General features: G+C 35.2%; 1 protein-coding gene across 1 annotated transcript in view; it reads right to left on the reverse strand.

Annotated features, from left to right (window-relative positions):
* Positions 1 to 21,048, reverse strand: part of LOC140673478 (uncharacterized) — a 124,007-nt gene that overhangs the window by 29,796 nt on the left and 73,163 nt on the right. Inside the window, exon 3 of the mRNA XM_072906466.1 lies at positions 11,582 to 11,708. The gene's annotated coding sequence lies outside the window, so the exon portion shown is untranslated. The remainder of the gene's footprint in view (positions 1 to 11,581; positions 11,709 to 21,048) is intronic.

Here is a 21,048-nt window from a genome sequence, read left to right on the forward strand (position 1 = left end):
TAACCCTTTTTAGAGTAAATTTCAGAAATTAAGCACTTATCCTGCTTATGATAACTTGTGCTTTATCATTGAATTAACCTATTTTACTGTTTTGAAAGTCGTGGCAGTGTTAGACTTACACAGCGTTTAGAATCGATCAAACAAAGTTGAGCAAATCTAAGCACTTGATAAATCTCTTTCGATTTCTGTAACAAGTATGATCGCATAGAAACTTTCCTAACTTTGCTCTGTAACTTTAGAATACGGAAAACGTTGAGAGACTGATAAGAAAGGCCGACAGTATCCGACAGTATTATTGGCTGCAAATACAATTTATGCGGATGTTTAGAGTGCAAAAGCTCAAGAGTTTCAAGAAAATATTGATATTTACACATAGAGGAAAGATCTCAAGAATGAAAATAATATATTTTATAATGCAAGAAAAATATAGTTTTATATTGTTTTAAACTCGATTGTAATAGTAATAGTAATTGTGTATAAAATGAGTTATAAGACTTGTATATATATATATATATATATATATATATATATATATATATATATATATATATATATAAAATTTATTATTTATATTACTTTTTTATAGAAAAATAAAAGTTAGAAATCTCTTTCTCTGTCGTAAAGTTAATATTATCGTTCAGAAAAAAGAAAAAAATTTCGATTACATTTTAAGCTCCTTTTTCTCGTTGCATGCAAAAATAAAGCTTAACGTTAAAAATTTGATATCGATATTTATTAAAAATATAAATCAATATTTAATAAATTTCAGAAGAACTGTTTAAATTTTTATCAATCATACCGAAGGTAAATATTTAAAACTGTCAAAAAAAAAAAAAGTCAACATTATGCAATAACTACATAGTAATTACAAAATTAATATACAGAACTACATGTATAGATATATATTTTCGAACGTGTAACAATAAGATATTTTTTTTTCTCTGAGAAATAACTATATTAACATTTTGTCAATATTGTAGCGATGTAACAACATTATATCAAATTTAATTATGCACTGTCGAGTAACCGATAAAATATCATAGCAAAGTCGTACATGGCGGAATAAAGGAACATAAGAAAAGAGAACGTCCTTATCTTCGAGGACCTGTCGCGCTCGGCGGTCAACAATGATCCTCCGGGGAGAAACAGAGACGAGCGTGTCGACGACGCTGACAATGCCATCCACGACAAGTTTTCTTGCGGTGAGGAACACGGCTAGATGCAGAGAGTACAACGCCGTGTACACAGTACAATGCACTGTGTCTATAATAAAGCATAAAAGTACTAACAATAAGAAATATACAACCGGTTAAAAATGTTACCGGAAAAGCGTAAGGAAAGAGTTCCTCTTTTATATGAATGAAAAAGAAATGTTAAATAATTTATTTTTTTTTAGATAAAGTTTAATTTTCGAAATAAAAGTTATAAGAGAATATATTGCCGTACAAAATCCCGCTTTTGTAAAACGTTTCGTAAAGTGTAAAAGTTAAAAGAACATATGTTTTTTCGCGTATTTAACCAAAAAAAAAGAGAATTTTAAAATAATATCCTTACATATCTACTCGCTTCCTATAAAAAGTTTATTTTTTCTATATATAAAACAGGTTTTCCTTCCTGTTAATGCTTATAAAAATATGAGAATCTCGAGATCGATAAATTCGGTACGGCTTTACTGTTACATCTTACATCTTGAAAACTTGAATTTATCTTTTTGTTTTACTATTTTCTGTTTTCTCGCTCTTATTATATAATGATTAATATAAAGATATACGCGTTAACATATATTCATTTCATCATGTAATAACAAGTTTGATATTAGATTTTTGCATGCACATGTAATGTAATCAAACTTGCTGTGCGACGGTGTAATAAAAGTAATGTCATACATACATAGTTATATACATATATCACTTTTGCGTCAACAAGAAAGCTGGCCATGCCTTACATCTCTAATATCAAACTTCTTGTTGTTACCGTACACCAAGTAAGTATGTGTCGTACAGTGCATCGATTTGCATCAAGATTAAATAGGTACTCTTTTAATTTCTTGATGAGTTAAAGCTGCTGCTTAGATGAAGACGTCAAAGGCTTTTTCTCTCGCAGTACGAATGAGAGAAGATTGAAATGGTGAACGAGTACTTCATTTCTTCATCGCGAGCATAGTCTCGATTTCTGCTATCGTTAGAATCGATTATTAAAGGCGAGCCGATTCAATTGCAAGCATCCAAGGAAACACAAAGGGACCGATGACGCAAGTGTCCTCCTCTCTCCCTCTCTCTTTCTCGCTCACTTAATTGTAGCGTGAGAAAAGGCAAAAAAATAACGGGCATTCGTACTATACTCCCGGGCGTAATCGCGATATATCTCTTACGACTGTAAATGGTCTTCGTTTCGCACTAACGATCCTGTCCACACTTTCTAAAGACTCAAATGGCAACGTGACTTTCGCCACAATCGTTTCGCATTGCCATAAACAGTCGACGATACCTAGCCCCGCATTCAACCGGCATGAGCATCTTTGTCGGAATGTTATTTCGTAACTCGTCAACGGTAGAATATTACTTCGATGTCCTCTTTTATTTCCGAAGAAACATTACAGCAGAATGGTATTCCAGGCAGAAAACGTTTCGACGGAAACGGGAATTTCGCTGGAATTAAAAGCAAGCGACCGATTCGAAAATCATTTTTGTTTATCAAATTTTCTTTTTAACGAGGAAAACAATCTACGTTAAATGTAGCGAAATTTGTGAAAAGAATAAGAAAAAAAAAAAAAAAAAAAAAAAAAACATCGCACACTACTGTTCGCACAATGGGTTTCGCGGATTTTTCTGCGGCGTTTTATTTTAACTGAATATGTATATCTACTTAAAAACGAGTTGTAATGAGAAATATACAGTATAGAAAGCGAGGTATGTATATGTAAATCTCTACCTTGTGTTTAAAAAGAAAAAAATTATAATACCCGAAGGAATAAAGTTTCACGAGACAATAATTTGACACGATCGCGATTGGTTGGTTACGATATTACAGCGCGAGATGAGACGACACGCGACTTGGAACACGCGCGGCGTTGCAATTTCTGTATGCAAATTATTGCCCACCGCAACGGCGCTCAGCGTCGTTGCTCGCTCAAAAGTTATAACTGTATTCTCGCCTAATATCGCCACGCGGAGCTAATTTCGTATAATAACGTACAGACATTTCGGGTTTAATGCCGGGTGCGTTTAAAGTTTTACGAGGTGCGACACACACACGTTGACGCGGTAGATTTAGCGCGCGGTCAGCGTGGCGGGATAGGATTCTTTTATTTTCTCTCCTCCGTCTACGGCTGTTGAACGGGAAGAAATAATTTAATACGAATTACATTTTATAGGAAAAAAATGTTACCTATTTGTACATTTTTATAACTTTGAGAAAAATCGAGAAAGGATATGCGATAAAATATTTGTAAATATATGTGCAAAATAATTTTATATAAAATTATATTGAAAAAATTTACTATTTAATTATATATATATATATATGTAATGTTGAAGCAATTTTTAAAAATATAATACACATTCAAAAGAAAAGTAACGTCATACTTTGAGAAAAAAGTAAATTTTGTTTCTATAATACTTATAATAATGATAAAACTTTAAACATTAGTTAGAAAGTTTATACGTATAAAAAAAACATTGATATTTCTGTTTATTTCCGGTTCCGATCCAATAATATCGGCGGTGAGTGAGTATTGAACATATAAGAAGTGTCATCTGTCATCTCGAATTGCAATCTTTATTTACGATTGGACGATCCAATATGCAATACTAACCAGTGCGTTGTATCGAAAATATTTCGCGAGACATAAAATACATAATTGCGTTTGAAAATGCGCCTTTGGCGCATTGCGCGTTATAGTTTCACTTTTCTTCTCTTCCATTAAGTAATTGCCTCGATAAAATGACGAAAGTTATCTTTGATATACCTATCGATCTTTTGCTTAGTATTCATAGTTTTACAAATCAAATTATGAATCGCAATATAACGAGATAACAATTAATATAAGAAATAAAATATAGAAAAAAAAAGTAATTAGAAAGTGTCTATATACTTGTATAAACCTAATAATTTTTAGAACTAAAAATTATTTCAAAATTAAATCCCCTATATTTTGTCGCGCAAGATAATTGAAAAAAAATGTCTTGCAATTTCTTCCAGTAATTAAGTAATATTATGTACACATATTAATGCGAATATTCGCGTTATGGAGCGTTCTATGCTCAGATTATTATTTCCTTACACGGCAATTACGTGAAATGGCGTATTTTTTAGATAAATTTTTTCATTTAGTTTCTCTCATATTTTTATTATATTAAGTGAAAAAGTGCGCAGTTTAAACTTATAAATGTTCATTACACGTTCGTAGCTTTAATCCCAAACAATGCGTGTTTCACAACAGCAACATCCGCGGGTAAAAAGCCAAGAGTATTTTCACGCGACACTCGGTGGCCCTTTGGAAACAGTCACATTGGGATTAACTCCTATTTCTCGTCTGTACTCTCCATTCCTCTTTTCGGAAGCACGGCTCGCAAACGTTTAATTACTCCAAGTAGTACTGTATTTAAAAAAGGTCGAGCGAGCATCGAATGAGCTTGTTGACTACTCTTGTGAGCGGCTTTATCACGTCCGCGTAAACCGATGTTTCAAAGTGATTGCCGGCGCGCACGTGTATTTCATTCCCGATACAAATGCAATCGGTGATCCTCCCCCTGATCGTTTCCTAAAAGCATGAGATTACCTAACGCGTATAATACTATTGGCCCTCTCACTTCGCTCTGTCGAAAAGCTCGCTGATCTTATTGGATAGCGTGAACAAAACCGCATACGAATTCATATTCTGCATGTGCATCGATTACATCTGGTGTTTAGCACGTATAAAAAGAAGTATTTTTGTATTTCAGATCGAAAGTATTATAGATAATCCTTAAATTAAAAAAAATCTCAAAGTTTTTATATTATATTTGCAATTAAAATCATAGGTTTGAGCGAGTTAATTGAAAAGATAAATAGGTTAAAACATAAAACCCTTGCATAAGAGATTAATGGTAATTGTATGGAGCCCATTAAAAAATTATTACAAACAATTGATTTCATATTTCATTATTGGAAATTTATTGCTCGAATAATAATATTTATATTTTACTCTTACTATATCATATTTTATACATATATTCATATATGTTATATTCCTCTTCTGTTAATGCATAAAATTTCAGAACTTATTTTTCTCGAAATTTCCCTATAATAGATGCTTTATCAAAAACTAGATAAGAAAAAATGATTACTTCAGTATCAAGAGAGGAATTACAATATAATTTATGTATTATGTGCGAAATGGTAAATTAAAAGTATTTCTATTTCCTAATTGCATATCAGAAAATATTTTCCTCAATTTTTTATATCTCAATTAAATCTTTATTTCAAAATTATCTCATACATTTTCATTTATATCGTCCATCTTTATTCATATTACCATTATTATACGCAATTGCATTTATATTGGAATAAACACTGCAACAATTTAGTATTCAAATCTAATTTTTGCTCGTGCTCGAGTATAATATTGCATCATATTTAATTTATTCTAAAACGATCCCATGATCTTCCATAATCGTTTGCAAGTCCATATTTTCTTTTATATTTAAAAAAAATAGAGAACGAAAAAACAAATAAAAAAAGTAGCAGCTAGTTTTCACTGTGTCCTATTGCTGAGCAATTTCTTTTTTTTTTTTTTTTTTTTTTTTTCATTTCTTTTTTGCGCGAAACTCTTTGTTACACAGAGTGACTAGAATCGAAATATTAACCTATCTCTCTTGTATTTGAATATATGATTGTGTGTTACAAACTGTTATGACTGTGTGTTTCTACTGGCATAAAATTGTAGAAAAATATGTAAAATATTTATCTTCATGCAATTACTATTGTTGACTACCTTTTTTTTAAACGCAACCATATTTACACAATAATAATTAATAGGTCATTCAAAGTCTCGTTTCTCTTATATTTTATAATTAAAAATATTTTATTCTATAATACAAAAATTTTTCTAATATAAAAGTACGTGTACGTATGAAAATATATAGCTAAGAAACAATAAATATAATCTCTCATTATAATCAAGTTTGATTGGTATAGTTATGGCTTCAAACTTTCTTAAATATGTATATTTCTTCATTATAACGCTTTGTTAAAACAGTTTTAGATTTTTTTTACATTTTTTTTCTTCGTTATAACAGTTCATTACATCGGTTATAGCTAAAATTAAATCTCTCTGTTCACGATTTCACTAGCAGAGCTGAAACTGCTTTATACTAGTAGAAAAAACCTTGAAAATTAAAGAGATTGAAAAAGTTTGCATAGCTGCTTTTTTTCCAAAAACCTTGATATTTAGATGTGCCAATTTTAGTGAATCATCCCTTGTATTCATCGATTGATTTTTCTCTACATTGGTATCACTTCTCTCTCTCTCTCTCTCTCTCTCTCTCTTTCTCTGCACGAGATCCAGTGCTATCGCAAACGATACATATACACGTTCTCGTTGTGCGACCACCATACTGGTACTAAAAAAGGTGCTCAAATAGAGAAACGCGGATAAAAATGTGGAGAGGGGAAAGAGACAAAAATCGAGGCTTGTGCGAACCATCGCGAGTGAAGCACCTATGCCGCGGTCGCCACGAATCCGGAAGGGAGGGAGAGAAAAAAAACACACACATACACACACACATATACACACACATCGCGTTTTCCTCTTTTTGGGCGACACACTCGAAAACGCAATGTTTCTCGCTCCGGCGAGTTTTCCGACTCGTCCGTTTACCTAGCAAACGACGTGAATAATGCCTCGGAATGAAAGCTCGCTATCGCCAGAACGCGACTGGCCACCTTTATCTTCGTTTCTTCCTATGCTCCGGTCCATCTTTTACCGTCTTCATCTCTCTCTCTCTCTCTCTCTCTCTCTCTCTCTATCTCTGTCATGCTCCCACTACTTTCCGTTCTCCAATCTTTTGCCGTCTCTTTTCCACGCCGAATCTTCTGGGCGTCGGCGGCAGCAGTGGAATCGAACGAGAGAAGAAGGCCCCCTTCTTTCACGTCTAGACTCGGTAATCCACCTGGTCATTATCTAAAACGTTCCGAGCGAAGCTACTAAATGCCATCGGTACCTTTCTCGGTGGCCTTCGTCTTCAACTCTTCGGCACTCGCTTTGCCGTCGTCCATCCGTTTTATTCTATCTTGGTATGCCTTTCGTCGAGATTGCACGAACACAGTTCTTTTAGCTACGCTGCTATGCTGGAGGAAAGATGCAGTCGGTGATATTTACTTGTTCTCGGGAACCGAGTGATGTGAAATGGAACGAAAGATTGATGGCGCAAAACTTTTTTAAATTTCTCAGATACTCTATAAAGCCATGGCTACATTAACTTTCTCGCGTAAAATGAGAATGATAAAATATTTTAGCGATTTTCCTAAATCGTAAAAATCAATCGTAAAACGTAAGAAATAGTATCGATTATAATTTTATATTATTATATAAATATTCGCGTGTAAAATATAATCACAGGATAACGAATTTTAATCTTGAACTAGTTAAAATAATTTTTATAAAGTCTCGAAAGAAGAACGCATAAGACGAATAATTAATTTACCGCGTTTTTAACTGCTTTATAATCTATTGGCATAAGCATGTGTCTTGTTACTTCCCATTCTAAAATCGAAAAGGTTCAAGTGACCTTTCGCTGCATTAGCATATACGTACAGCATTATTTCTTTAGTACAGCCTACCGATCAGTAAACGTTATCCAAAATTCGACCATCAGGGTTAATGATAGCCGAGGATAATGGTGTGCATAGAGGCAAGAAGCGAGACCAGACACGGAAAGGGAAAGAGGAAGAGAGATGGATGACACAAACGCCAAGCCGGATAAAGGGAATAGCTCTCTACCAAGAACCGGCATTCCATCCAGGTGTCTATTTCGAGAGAATGACTGGACCCGTTTTCGGGTGTCGTGTTCGCCTCTATTTCGCCCTTCTCGCTACCCCTGTTCGCTTTTGTCCATTGGAATCACGCCAGTTATCGCCGGAGACGCGTCCCATCTCGATCTCCTTCGCCGCCGGCGATACGTCACTCCCGTTCCCTCGAACATTTTCGCGTTCGATACCGAGATCCCAGCATTCGCCCTCATCCGCGACATTCCCCACAAAGCGTTCAAGATTTCAGATTCCCGACCGAATATCACCGTTCCTTCTCGCAAAAATGTAACGGAATATAATTTTCGAATATATCCTGATATGTATATACTTTACTTTCACACTTTCTTGCATTTCTCTCCATCTGACATTTTTTGGGAGAAAGACTGAAAATTATCTTCACTCATGTAATAAAGCAACTTATTCTCTTGGATGATGACTTTTCGTTGTTCCATAGATGTCTGTATTATCTCAAATAATCTCCCATTATATATAACCACAGCTTTGATGACGGAGAAACTATCGTTTTTTATCTCATTATGATAGTGAGAATACACTTTTTCAGGCTTCTAATGACGGAAAGATAAAGGAAAAAAAAAATAAATTGAGAAGAAAAAAGAATGTTTGTATAAAATATTTTAAAAATTACAATTATTTACTATACTGAAGAGTTTTGGATTCTTTGCTCAATTGAGAATTGCTTTTTTGTTAAATAAAATTTTTATATAGTGTGATTTTCCAAAATTCTTTCAAATTAAACATTAAATATGTTTACAGCAAACCCTGCTTGAGTTTAAAAATTTTATTAAAGTAAAATTTCGTTGAATAATTTAGTTTAATTTTATGTACATTTTTATTACGAAATTGTAAATTGCACGAGAGCGCACATTAAATTCAATGTTTAATAATTAACAATTTTAAGATAATAATTTGTCATTTTACACAGAAACTTAAAAAAAAAAAGTATTAGATATAAAGTAATTATATTAAGGTAATAATTAGTGATATGGCAATCAAAATGGGAGGAAAGAATTAACTTTAAATATAAGAAAGAAAGAAAAAGACTCGTAAATGATACGTAATAATGATACGTAATTTTCCTCTATGAATTCTATTTATGAACGATAAACTGTCACCGTTTGATCACAAAAGGTACTCTGCGCGCGTGACTAATACAAGTATTCTGCAGACAGTACGGTTTTCGTCTAAAAAAAAAAAAAAAAATGATAGCTCTCGCAGTTTGAATCTGGCTCCCGGAGAAAGGTTGTTATTCAAAACCGTCTGGTGTTGAGAAGAACTATTCACTTTCTCCGCTACCTCCTCCTAATGGTTTTCACTCTCAGTAGGTGTCTTTTTTCAGTACAATGGGATTCGTATTTAAAAGGAAGATAACTTCATTTTTTATATTTTACTATTCATTACGCGACAACGTTTTTCTTGCGCAATAGAGTCTAAGGGACCTCGTGTGGTCCCTGCTGAGGGTTGAGAATCGTGAAATTAGGCACTAGAGCGGACATCCGTACCCGTATAGGGTACACGCGTACAGCATCAAAATTCCGCCGGCATGCAATATCATAGTGGTGGCGGCATCTCCAGCGTGGCAAAAACCTCGTCTCGACGAAAGAGGCAAAAGACTGAGGGCGCAACAGAGGTAGAACGGAGTGTGTGCGGCGGTCATCTTAATTACCTAATTTTTTCGACGGCGTATTAAAGTGCGCGCGCGCGAGCTTCGAAGACAATTACTAAAGTATACGACGAGCTCGTCGGGCCTGAAAATGCGGTTTGAAATTTTTGCCCATTTATGAACACGATCGAAACCGTTGCTGACTATTTTTTGTCTCTAATCGACTCTATACGGAGGGAAGAGCGGAAGAGAGGAAGATAATAACTCGATATACCGAAAAGGTTCGTTCCAACGTGCGCTTAAAGAGTTTTGGATTTATATCAAACTTAGTAAGAAATAAGAGGAAACGTGACGAAACTTGCGCAACTGTTTGCTTGCGAAATACGGATGATAATTGCGCGCGCCAGAAAAGTTTATGATAATCCCGAAAATAATCCCGAAAAATATCCGGAAGATAAATTATATCTCAGATTTGAGCCGAATTTAATTCGATGCAGAGATGAGAAGATTCGAACCAAATGTTGGACATCTGCAAATTTCGATTGCCGACCGCACTCTACACACAGTATTCCTGCGTGATTAAAAACACATGCCATTAGCCCGTTGTAATACCTAGTATTTTAAAACTTCCGGTGCAATTTGTTAGAGGAAAAAAAAAAAAAAAAAAAAAAAAAAACTTCTACTATCTACTCTCTCTCTCTCATCTTCTTGACTTCTTTGATTTTAGACAAGATAACTTATCTCGCTTTATACGTGTACTCTTTTCTCGATTTTCTTAAAACCGAAGTTTATTTCGCAAAGTGCGCTGTCATATGAATTTATATTTTTCCGGAAAGCCACGCAAGAGATCGACCATGCCAAATTTCCGTCTGGCGCATAAAAATTTACGCGCGGTACTAGTCGGAATTTTGCCTCGACGCATCGACGTATTTGTTCGATAACATACATGCTGCCTCTCCATTTATTCTTTCTCTTTTTCGCTCTTCGTCTCTTTTGCCCTTTCATGTCGACTACTATTCTGTTTTCGATGAAAAGCACGGGCCAGTTCGGGCGTAAGCGATGGCGAGTATTCAAAAGTGTATTGCAAAAATTGCGCCGATAGAGAAGCAAATCGCGTTCGAGCAAGTGGCTTCAAAAATTTAACTTTGGTTGGCGTATTTCAATGTCGAAACACACACACACACACAAGAGTCGTCCTCCTGGTCGTTGTAATTCTCAAATGTATACTTTTACATAGCCTTAAATACCTAATACCGCTCTATTACGTTATTATAAAAAATTTACATTATATTTACAAAGAAGAAATTACAAATAATTGTGTACTTTCTCCAACATTCGTTCACGCAAATGTATAATTAAGATTAATTGGTTCGTGTGCAGAGCACCGTGATAGATGATAGACACAGAAGTATAATGTCTCGAGTACTATCTCACCGCAACTGCATATTACAACTCGTGCTATTATACATAAACTGTAGTAGAACGTTTCGAGTAGATAGCAGAGAAAGAATATAAATCATAATTATGAGCTTTTCGCGCGCGCGGACAGCGATATAAGTACAACCACCGAATCCATAAAACGCCGAGAACCAAGACAAATCAAGAAATCAGACAAACAACGATTCGGAAGAGTTGTTTGGATTCTCGCGTCGTTTGAGTAAGCAGCCTGTCTTGGATAATCCTATTTCTATCTTTCTTTTTATACAAACGCGTTGTATTCTACATTCACTGTCAATGCAGAAAAGCAACATCGAATTCGCAGATAAAGGGAACGATAGGATAACGAGAGGAGAAGGGGGTAATAGAATTCTCCGTGAGAAATTTTCTCCATACGAGTGGAGTGGCGTGAACGAAAACTCGTTTCGAAAACGATCGTCAAAAGATCGGCGTAGAATCTGCGAGTACCTGCGGAAGAAAAAGAATATGACTTGTTGTGTACTTGGTACTTACGTTTCTTTCGGTCCGACGATTTCGCTTATTGCGTGCTATTCGCCAGTCGTCTAATAACGGGGGATTGTTTTCCTTCGTAGCAGGCAAGGCGAGTCGTTGTATCGAATTATTCCGCGCCTTTGGCTCTCTGCAAGCAGGAAGCATAAAACGAAATTAATGTTGTAATAATTGCGTTGCCGCATAACGTAATTCGGTAAAGCCGCGCGCCCTTGAGACACGGTTAATTCCGCAATAATTGTACTACACGGCGAATTATCACGATTAAATTACTCGATACGGTTGCGTGTGGACAGATTCTCGACATCGTACCGAGAACAAAATTGTTTTAATATAGCTAACTATAATCTCGAGTTATATGAACCAATTCGGGAGAGAATGTTTCGAAAGGACGATAAAAATAAGAAAAAATAGTTCCTATAAACGAATACCTTCATAAAACTGTGTGTGCGCAATTTGCTTTATAAATATCAGAATAAAGATAATTAAGAAAGGAACAGAAAATTATATATACATTACACTATCTTATATATAATTTATGTATTGCACGTAGTATAAATTAATGTTATATTCATAACTGCGCGCATAAGATAACCATATTTTCACATTCTTACCAAAAAAATGTCTTTTTACTAAAATTTTAAAATGCGAGCACGTAATTTCGATTCGCTTCCTTTATTCAGTTAATAAAGACCAATGTGCATGAATAAGAAAATTGACACGAGCGTCATTAACTTTTTAACAATTTTTTTCAATCTTGCCCGTGCGAAAAAACGTCATATGCGAGAGCTTCATCAATTGAAATTCTCTCTGCCCATTTAGCGCTAAATGCAGTTGTCCGACTCTCATCTGCTCGCATTGAATGCGATCTTCCTGTTAGACAAGCGGAACTTGTGTGAATTCGGCTTATCTTGGACAGAGATCGCGAAAAAAAGAACTTGCGCATTCAGCGGCAAAAGTAAATTTCTTTTATCGACTTCTGAAAAAAGTGCGGTAATTTGCACGATCGTATCGCACATGACCTTAAATGCGAAACATGTATATTTCGAGCGTGTGTAGAATATTTGAAAATCACTAGATGGTTTTCTTTTTAAATTACAACTTTTATAACCAGAGAAAATATCAAGAAAGATATCATCGTTTATTACATCTCTTTTAATTTTTTAATATTATATATTTTTATAACATCAAATTTCAAATAAAAATTATAATTGTATTACCAAGGCCAATAAAAAAATAAAAAAAAAAAAAAAATAAGGAAAATCGAAATAAAAAATATACAAGAAAGAATAATTGGTTAATATAAAAATATTTAAAGGAAATTTAAAAGGTAATTTAAGGTAATTTAAAAGATCATTTTTCTGTGTTTCCTTTACTTGTCGCGAATGATGGCCCGTTATAAAAATCTATGGATCTATTGCATCATTTATAATAGTCGAAAACCAGAGGAATGGTATATGCTACACCGCAGGATATGTGACGTTCGTTTTCGAAATGACGACGGAATCGTCGTCAGACAACAAAGTCGTCTCTACGTACCTATCTTCCGCTCTTCGTTTAAACGAAACACGTCCGATACCAACGTCTGCCGAGCAAAGGCGAGGAAATATTCGCGCTTTGCACGTAGCCGTGGAAATAAAAAGAGATCAGTAAGAGAGAAAACAAAATCGCATAGCGACGGTTCTCACAAAGAAAGAGGATACAAAGAGAGAAAGCGAGAAAAAGAAAGAGAGAGAGAGAGAGAGAGAGAGAGAGAGAGAGAGAGAGAGAGAAAGAGTGAGTAAAGACGCAACAGACAAAGACACGGGACGAAAAGCAGAAGAGTGAAAGCGAACGATAACGAGCGAGCGAGAGAAGGAATGGAACAAAGGCGAAGGGAATGGGGCAGGACGACAGGGAGGATGGGCAAGAGAAGGGTTGCGGACGAATGACGTTGATGAAATGCTTCTCAGCGGCGAACATGTAACGCGACCTCGGCGGATCGAGATAAACACATTCGCGAGTTGGATTCCAGCATCATCCTCCTTCCCCCTATTATCTTTCCTTCCTCCCTCCCCCGCCCCCCCGCCCCCGTTCCCTCACTCTCTCTCTCTCCTCGCCCGATCGTCCCGCACACATTCGCGCGACGTTCGGTTCTTTCTTTTAATCCATCCTGAGCTTTATCTCATTGACGAGGTAGTTGGCTCGCCGAGATACGTCCGAATTCACTTGCTATACCTCTATATATGTACGCTTCTCTCCGGTCGGTCGGTCGGCGAGCCTATGATCGGTTTTAATCAGTGATTCGAATCGACTCGATTGAAATCGGCTCGAGCGCGATTGAAGCCCGACATCCGCCATACACTGTATTCCGTAAAACTGAAATCGATACCAGGCGTCGTTCCGTTTTGCTCACCACAAAGCTCACGGCGAAATTTCGCGCGTCAAGCATCGAAAAGTCATAGCGTCGAAATTAGAAGAAAGAAAAAATTAATAATAGCCTTAAAACGTCATTATTGCGCAAGGATCATAATTTAAAAATAAAACAGATTTTGTTTTATTTTTGTTATTCGCAAATATTAACGCCGTATTGTTTTTTTTTTTTTTTTTTTTTTTTTTTTTGGCACCTTCCAACTCTACAGGTGGATCAGCGTATTTTCGATAAGTTTATTAATATGTAAAAGTGTTTGAAAAAAATCTGAAAAAATGTATATATACCTTCTTTGAACATTCTAAATAAAGACTAAAATAATAAATTTGAAAAATAATTTACTCAAGTATATTATTTTATAATTATTTTGTTTTCGAGAAATTGACGTTGTTGGAAAAATCACAGACAAAAATGATCCATCAGTATGAAATAAGGGTTAATATTCATAAAATACAAAATTCTTATCCTGAATAATATGACATTTTTTGCACAGATATGAAGTTATCTTTTGAAAATTTATTAAAGTTTACAAAAAGTGTATTCTCTCTCTCTCTCTCTCTCTCTCTCTCTCTCTCTCTCTCTCTCTCTCTCTCTTCTCTTGTATACTAATATTAAATGTATCAATAATAAGTACAAATAAATTATTTTCAATTTTAATAACTATTCGAAAGAAGGTATTTTATATTTTTTTGCATTTAATTAGAATCTCGTCTGTTTTCTGCGCGCAGAAAGAAATTGACTCGGAATACTGAATTCGACGACACCGAGAACAGCGAATCGATAAGAAGCAATGGATAGGATATGGAAGGAGTGTATTGCTGATCCCCTGCGACGCTATACCATACGCATACTAATATGTTCATTCTTATTTATAAGTCACGGCATACGTAAACGCGGCGAGCCTACGTAATATCGAGATTCTCGAGTACAACGATTTACTTGGGCGTTTAAAAGCGTTAATACAAGACGCGGGAGGGGAGAAGAGCAGCGTAAGAGAGCATGGACTTGGGAAGAAAGATTAAGCGACTCTGGGCAAAAGGAAAACGGAGCCGCAAGCTTCCGCGTGTTCATCGCCGGCTTATCGGTCGAAAAGTTCTATCCGCGAGCTCGTTTCCGCCTCTCGAGATTTGCTTAATGAGAAAAGTGAATGAAGCCGGAAAATGCGGCGTGCATGTATCTACTACCGAAAGTAGCAGTAAACGCGAGCGAGTTCTCTTCTTACTTTTCTTTCTTTTTTTTTTACCATTGTCGGAGAACACCGTTTCGGTATAAATTATACACATGAGGTCACACACACTTCGCGATTTTTTTTTTTTTCCCTCCTGTCTCCTTCGGATGATCGTTACACCACCACTACTCTTCCTCCACGATCTTGTGCTTCGAACGAGTTTATCTGTACGCTGATAACGGCTCTACGTCCTCCGAGGATTTCCCGCAAAGGTTTACCCGATAGCCTGTCTCGTATACGTTACGTGTACGCGTATATACCCAGGCAAACGCAGATACATACACATACATAATGTAAAGGAAAATGTGTTATGCTCTTTTTTTTCAAAATTTTACTGAACGAGTAAGTTTGTACGAGAAAACTTGCATCGATGTTCTTATCGCGGGTTTTATTTTTTGCTGGGTTCGTCAGTGAATGTCGAAATGTAAAACGCTAAATATATAGAACCGATAAGAACTGATACAGAGAAATAGATTCAAAATTTATATACACAATTTTATCGTAAACGATCTTTTCCAATCCCACAACTGTTGATGTAAAAATAGTACCTTACTACTTTTTTTACTTTTCTTTCGGTAGACTACTTCCTTTGTTGTTTTATCATACTTGAAACAATTAAACTATTTATTTGATGTGCATGTGCTTTTCTGTACAAATATTTATGAAATGTGTCCAATTCGATGCGATTCAATGTTAATATGGATCTGTATTCCATTTAACTAAATTGTATATAATAAAAATAAAATGTTGTGTGTAATCTATCAAGGATATAGAGAAAATACAATTATTAAATTTAGGTCGAAGACTAAATTGCTTATTTAATGTTAAATAATCTGTATGCATATTATTGCAATAAAAAAACAAAATAAAACAGATAATTAACTATAAATATCAAATAAATAATCTGATATATTTATGAATCAGAAACGCGATTTGATTATATCTATTTTCTTTTTCATTCAATTTCATGAAACGTTTTAACCAGACCTGATAGATGTAATAAAAGTATGATTTGTTTACACATGTAGAAAAACACACGTACAATACCCTCTTCATTATCCAGGACAATTCGAGTAGGAGGAGGAGATTGGCATGGATAATCGAGAAACACGAGCAATCGGGACATACCGTATTTTATTGAGGCACAAACATTACTATATGACTGTAATTTATTCGTGATATGCATAATACATATACAACAATCTACGTATGAGTGATCGTTTAATACGGTCGTGTAAATAATTCGCGATTTTCGTTTACCTCTGGGATTCGGTAATGAATCATTTTATTCAAGCACGTTATTTCTCATCTTCATCATTAGTCATTAGCAATTTACGATAGCGCGTGGATAATCTGCAAACAAGATAAACCCGACACGGATAATTGCACTGTATATGTATATTTTGTATATGATACTATTTTAAATCATAAATAAATAAACTATATATAACGAATCACTTTGAGAAAAATGTGCCCGAAATACCCTCGATTCCAGGATGAAAAAAACTACTAAACTCTTCAAAATTTTGCAAGATTCAACACACTCGTTTACCTGAAATACTGTGGTAAGTGCCAGAAACTGATTTATAGGATGGCTCAATAAAATGTTACAAGGTGTTTCTTTTTAAACGTTATTAAGATAAAATATTTTTTTTCGTATTTTAGGGCTCCTTTTATACGTCAGGTAGGCTAGCGATACTTGATTAGCAGATAGAAAGGAAAATTTTTTGCTCTTTTTTTTTTTTTCTTCCCTAATAAAAATTTTAGCTATCTAAATTATCAATAGAAACTTGGAAATAATTTTGTTTAAGAAATATTTACTAATTACTCGGAATTGTATATCTTATTAACATTCAATGTGCGCTCCTGTTGGGAATCCTGAAACTATTAGCTGCAGATCTCATAAAGTCGGAAACTCACCATCCGTCTCTGGTAAATGCACAATTCTCTAATGAACGTACCTTTGTCAAGTATGAACAAACACATAGACATAATGACGTTAACGGACGCGCAATATGCGTTTATGTGAATATCCTTTAATTTTTGACACATGCGAAATAACTTGTGCAAATATATATTGTACTTACAGAATTTTGCTTCTTGTATTATGTAAGGAACGTGATAATCCGTTTAGTCACAGAATGGTCAATAAAAAAAGTGTAAAGACGCTTGTAGGGATACACAAACGTATTCCAAATTTATTTGACCTCCGATTTCTTAAAGCACGTGCCGATAGTTTGATGTCTTAACTCCTACTGTTTCATTTCGCACCTATTCGCAATCTTTAAATTTCACATGTGTTGTATATATCACACATGTATCTCGCTGTTACCAAGAGCATCTAGTTACAACGCGTCCCATATCTTGTACAAATTCGTATTCTCTCTATCCAGTTTAATATATTTCAGAAATCTATAATTAAAATTGTTAAAAAAACAAACATGTAAAGAATATTAAAAATATTCAATTAAGTTATATTCTTATTGTTTGCACATTGTATGCAATAAAAACAAGTAAACTATTTTTATTACACTTTTATAAAAATTAAAAATTTCTTTTTATAAGATCAATTCTTTTCCTGTGTATTAATTAAATTTCCTCTTTTTACTCGAATTTAAAGTAAATGTTATTATATAACTTACAGATTTTAGTTCTGAATAGGATATTTGTTTAATATCCTACATACTGTGATGTATAGCTCTCTCTGTTTATTCGTCAATAAAGGTTTGTGACTTTTTTACCAAGGTTATACTTATAGAAAAAAAAAAAACGAACGGCTTAAGGAATTATTTATGATCTTTCAAACCCCGAAAGATAAGAATTCGAATCTTTTTTTAGTTAAATATACCCGGCTTAAAAATGTGCCTTTCAACAAAAAAATTAAACTGTCTTGTTTAGACAGGGACACATTTTTCATTCCGAAAAGTTCGAAAACTCATAAAAAAGCTCCATAATTCTGATTTGTTTCTATTTTTATTCCCACCCGGGGCTAGGACGCGCCCAGTTGTGTGAATAGGGATAGGGTTGTAAATGTAGAGAACCCTTCCTCGCATCGTTACCAGAGTATATTGGATAGCGTTGGCAGGTCAAATTGACCGGCGTAAGAGCGACATTAAGTTTCGCACGGTTGTGCCAAACGGCGTGGCTCGTTTCACGCACACGCCGGTTCGGAGAATAGCGCGGACTCGGTGATTCTGTGTCCGCCTAGTTTATCGATCGTCCGTCGACTAAAGAGACAGAGACAGGAGAGTGAGAGTGAGAGAGGGAGAGAGAGAGAGAGAGACAAAGAGAGAACTCTCTGTACCGAGAGCTCTGTATACGCGCGATTTACCGATGTAACACACGCCTGTTTTCAGATATGCGCGACGCCGCTGATAGTGCGACGTAACATCTCGTGTAACGCATCGGATACAGCGTTAAATTATTTCACGCCTCGGGCTCTCGTTCCCGTAAATTCTTAATTCGCGTTTGATAGATCCTAGCTTCGATGCGCGCGCAGATGTGTTGTACCGATAACGACTCCCGGATTCGCGATCGCTAATCCAATTCTTGCGCGCGAAACTACGGACGACACGCGAGAAAGAAATAAAAAAAACCTTTCACGCTTCATATAGCTGTGAGAGATGAAAGATTTAGCTTTATTAGCCGTACTTTGTAACTCGGATTTTGCAACACGTATTGCTTTAAATTACAGAAACGATATATAATCAATTTTCTCATTACACGTGTATTTCAAAGGTTTGACAATTCTAGGATTGGGAGGAAAATATTTGAAGCAGATGATTACAAGAGACACACGAGACGTATTAAAATTAATATAGATAATAATGTTATCCCTTCGTTAATCGTATTAATAACAAAATTTAAAAAAATCAGAATTTATTTATTTTAATAATTTAGAGGATAATTTTTTTTATAATATATTGTAGATAGTGAAGAAAAAGATACTTATTTTCTCTGATATATAATTACAAAAAAAAAAGCTAAAAGCCTAAAAAGTCAGTTCTTACCTTAATAGAAAGAAACGCGAAGGGCGTTTATATTTTTATTTTAATCAACGTAAATGTGTGTGTGTGTGTGACGTTTATTTGTGTATTCCTATGAGATTTAAAGAAATATTTTTCCTGAATACATAACGATAGCTAGTTAGTCTTTTTCCTAACGTTTCTTTAGTTTGAAAAGTTTCCAGCAACACCGCGTGTACGCGGACAGTTGGTAACTATACGTAACGGGGTACGTGTAACAGAATTTTCAGACAACCGCGTGGCGCAACTAAAACGCCAGCGACAGCTTTTAATTGAAGCTGGTTTTGTCAGGCGAGATATCGGAATTAATCGCGAAGGTTGTGCCGCGCTAACGAATGGACGGACGTCGTGTTAGATCACTCAACGGATAATGGATAAATCGATAAAATGTTCCCCCCATGGCGCGTTGACACGCTTTCCCTCTTTCGCGCCATATTCGCGGTACTGTCCCCTCTACCCCGCTAAACCGAGTTGCGTCTGCAAATCGCTAATGCAATTTACAACTGCAGTAACGCTCTTATAATCTAACTTTAGCGTAATGAAGTTGACACTCCATTTTTAGAATTTCGAGTATAATTGAGAATTTTCTTCCTTAAGAGGAATCGTAGTTTATCCCTCATAGAGGAGAACAAAAGGGAAAGAGAGAAAAAATTACGGCGATTAAATGTGAAAAATAGGAATCCAAAGATACGCAGTTTTTACCCGACACCCACACACAGATATTGCGTGTAAAAAAATAAAAAAAATCTAATAAATCAAATTTATCGTTATAATATGTGACAGTGGTTGAAAAATGTTTTTCACACACATATATATATATATATATATATATATATGTATGTGCATACTATATATTTATGTAATCTCAATAATTCCAAATTTATTGATGCCATCTTTATTTCGTGTACGTTTCTTTTCCTTTCTTTCCTTTTCTCTCGATATGTAATCTCCACTTCGCTCTAACGAGAAAAAGTTTATTAGCCCAAGTTTGAACGTCAAAGATCTATACGTTATATTTTCGTAGCGGCGATAATAATATCCCAGGAGAAGCAATTAAGTCGAAACACAGCCGATCGGGACGAACGGACGATATCGGTGGCCGCATACAGGGAACGGGAATGGTGCGGGGAGAGAGACAGAGGAGGGGGCACAGGAAGGCAGATAGGAAATTGCTTCGAGCATATACTCGCTCACAATCACAATGCCATCGCGGTAGCAGGGGCGTACGGGTGCGTGTGCGTGTGCGGGTGCAACGCACCGTGACCCCCGTCGTGCGCACCGGACCTATGCAGAAATTTTGTTACGTCATTATCGAGCGCAGCTGCACAGTTCGGACATGGCGCGGAATATCGTGATCCACCGTGTTGCCAAAGAAAACAAGGGTAGCGCAGCGTAATTTGTCAAGTTATTTAAAGACGTTATATATACTTTAAATATTCCTATTGAGCAGATCAAAGTGAATTAAACGCTGAAGTATATCCGATCTTACATCCAGAATCTAAAGTTATATATAAAATAATAAATGGTTTGGAAGAACAATTATGCAAAATAATTGTGATAATTTTTCACGATACGCCTAACGTCTAACTAAAATATAATTTCTTTTTATAAAAAGAGAGAATTCTTTTAATTATCACAAAAAAAGAATAGATTTCTTTTTGTCCTTTATGTATAACGCAATGTAAAATATTTACAATATATTAAAATAATGTGTGAAATACGTTTGTTAAAAATAATCCGACCAAATAAAGAATAAATAATTTTAATCTTGTCTGTACGTAATGTAAAATCTATTATAACATATCAA

Source organism: Anoplolepis gracilipes, chromosome 1, assembly GCF_047496725.1.
Source record: "Anoplolepis gracilipes chromosome 1, ASM4749672v1, whole genome shotgun sequence".
NCBI classification, from domain to species: Eukaryota; Metazoa; Arthropoda; class Insecta; order Hymenoptera; family Formicidae; genus Anoplolepis; species Anoplolepis gracilipes.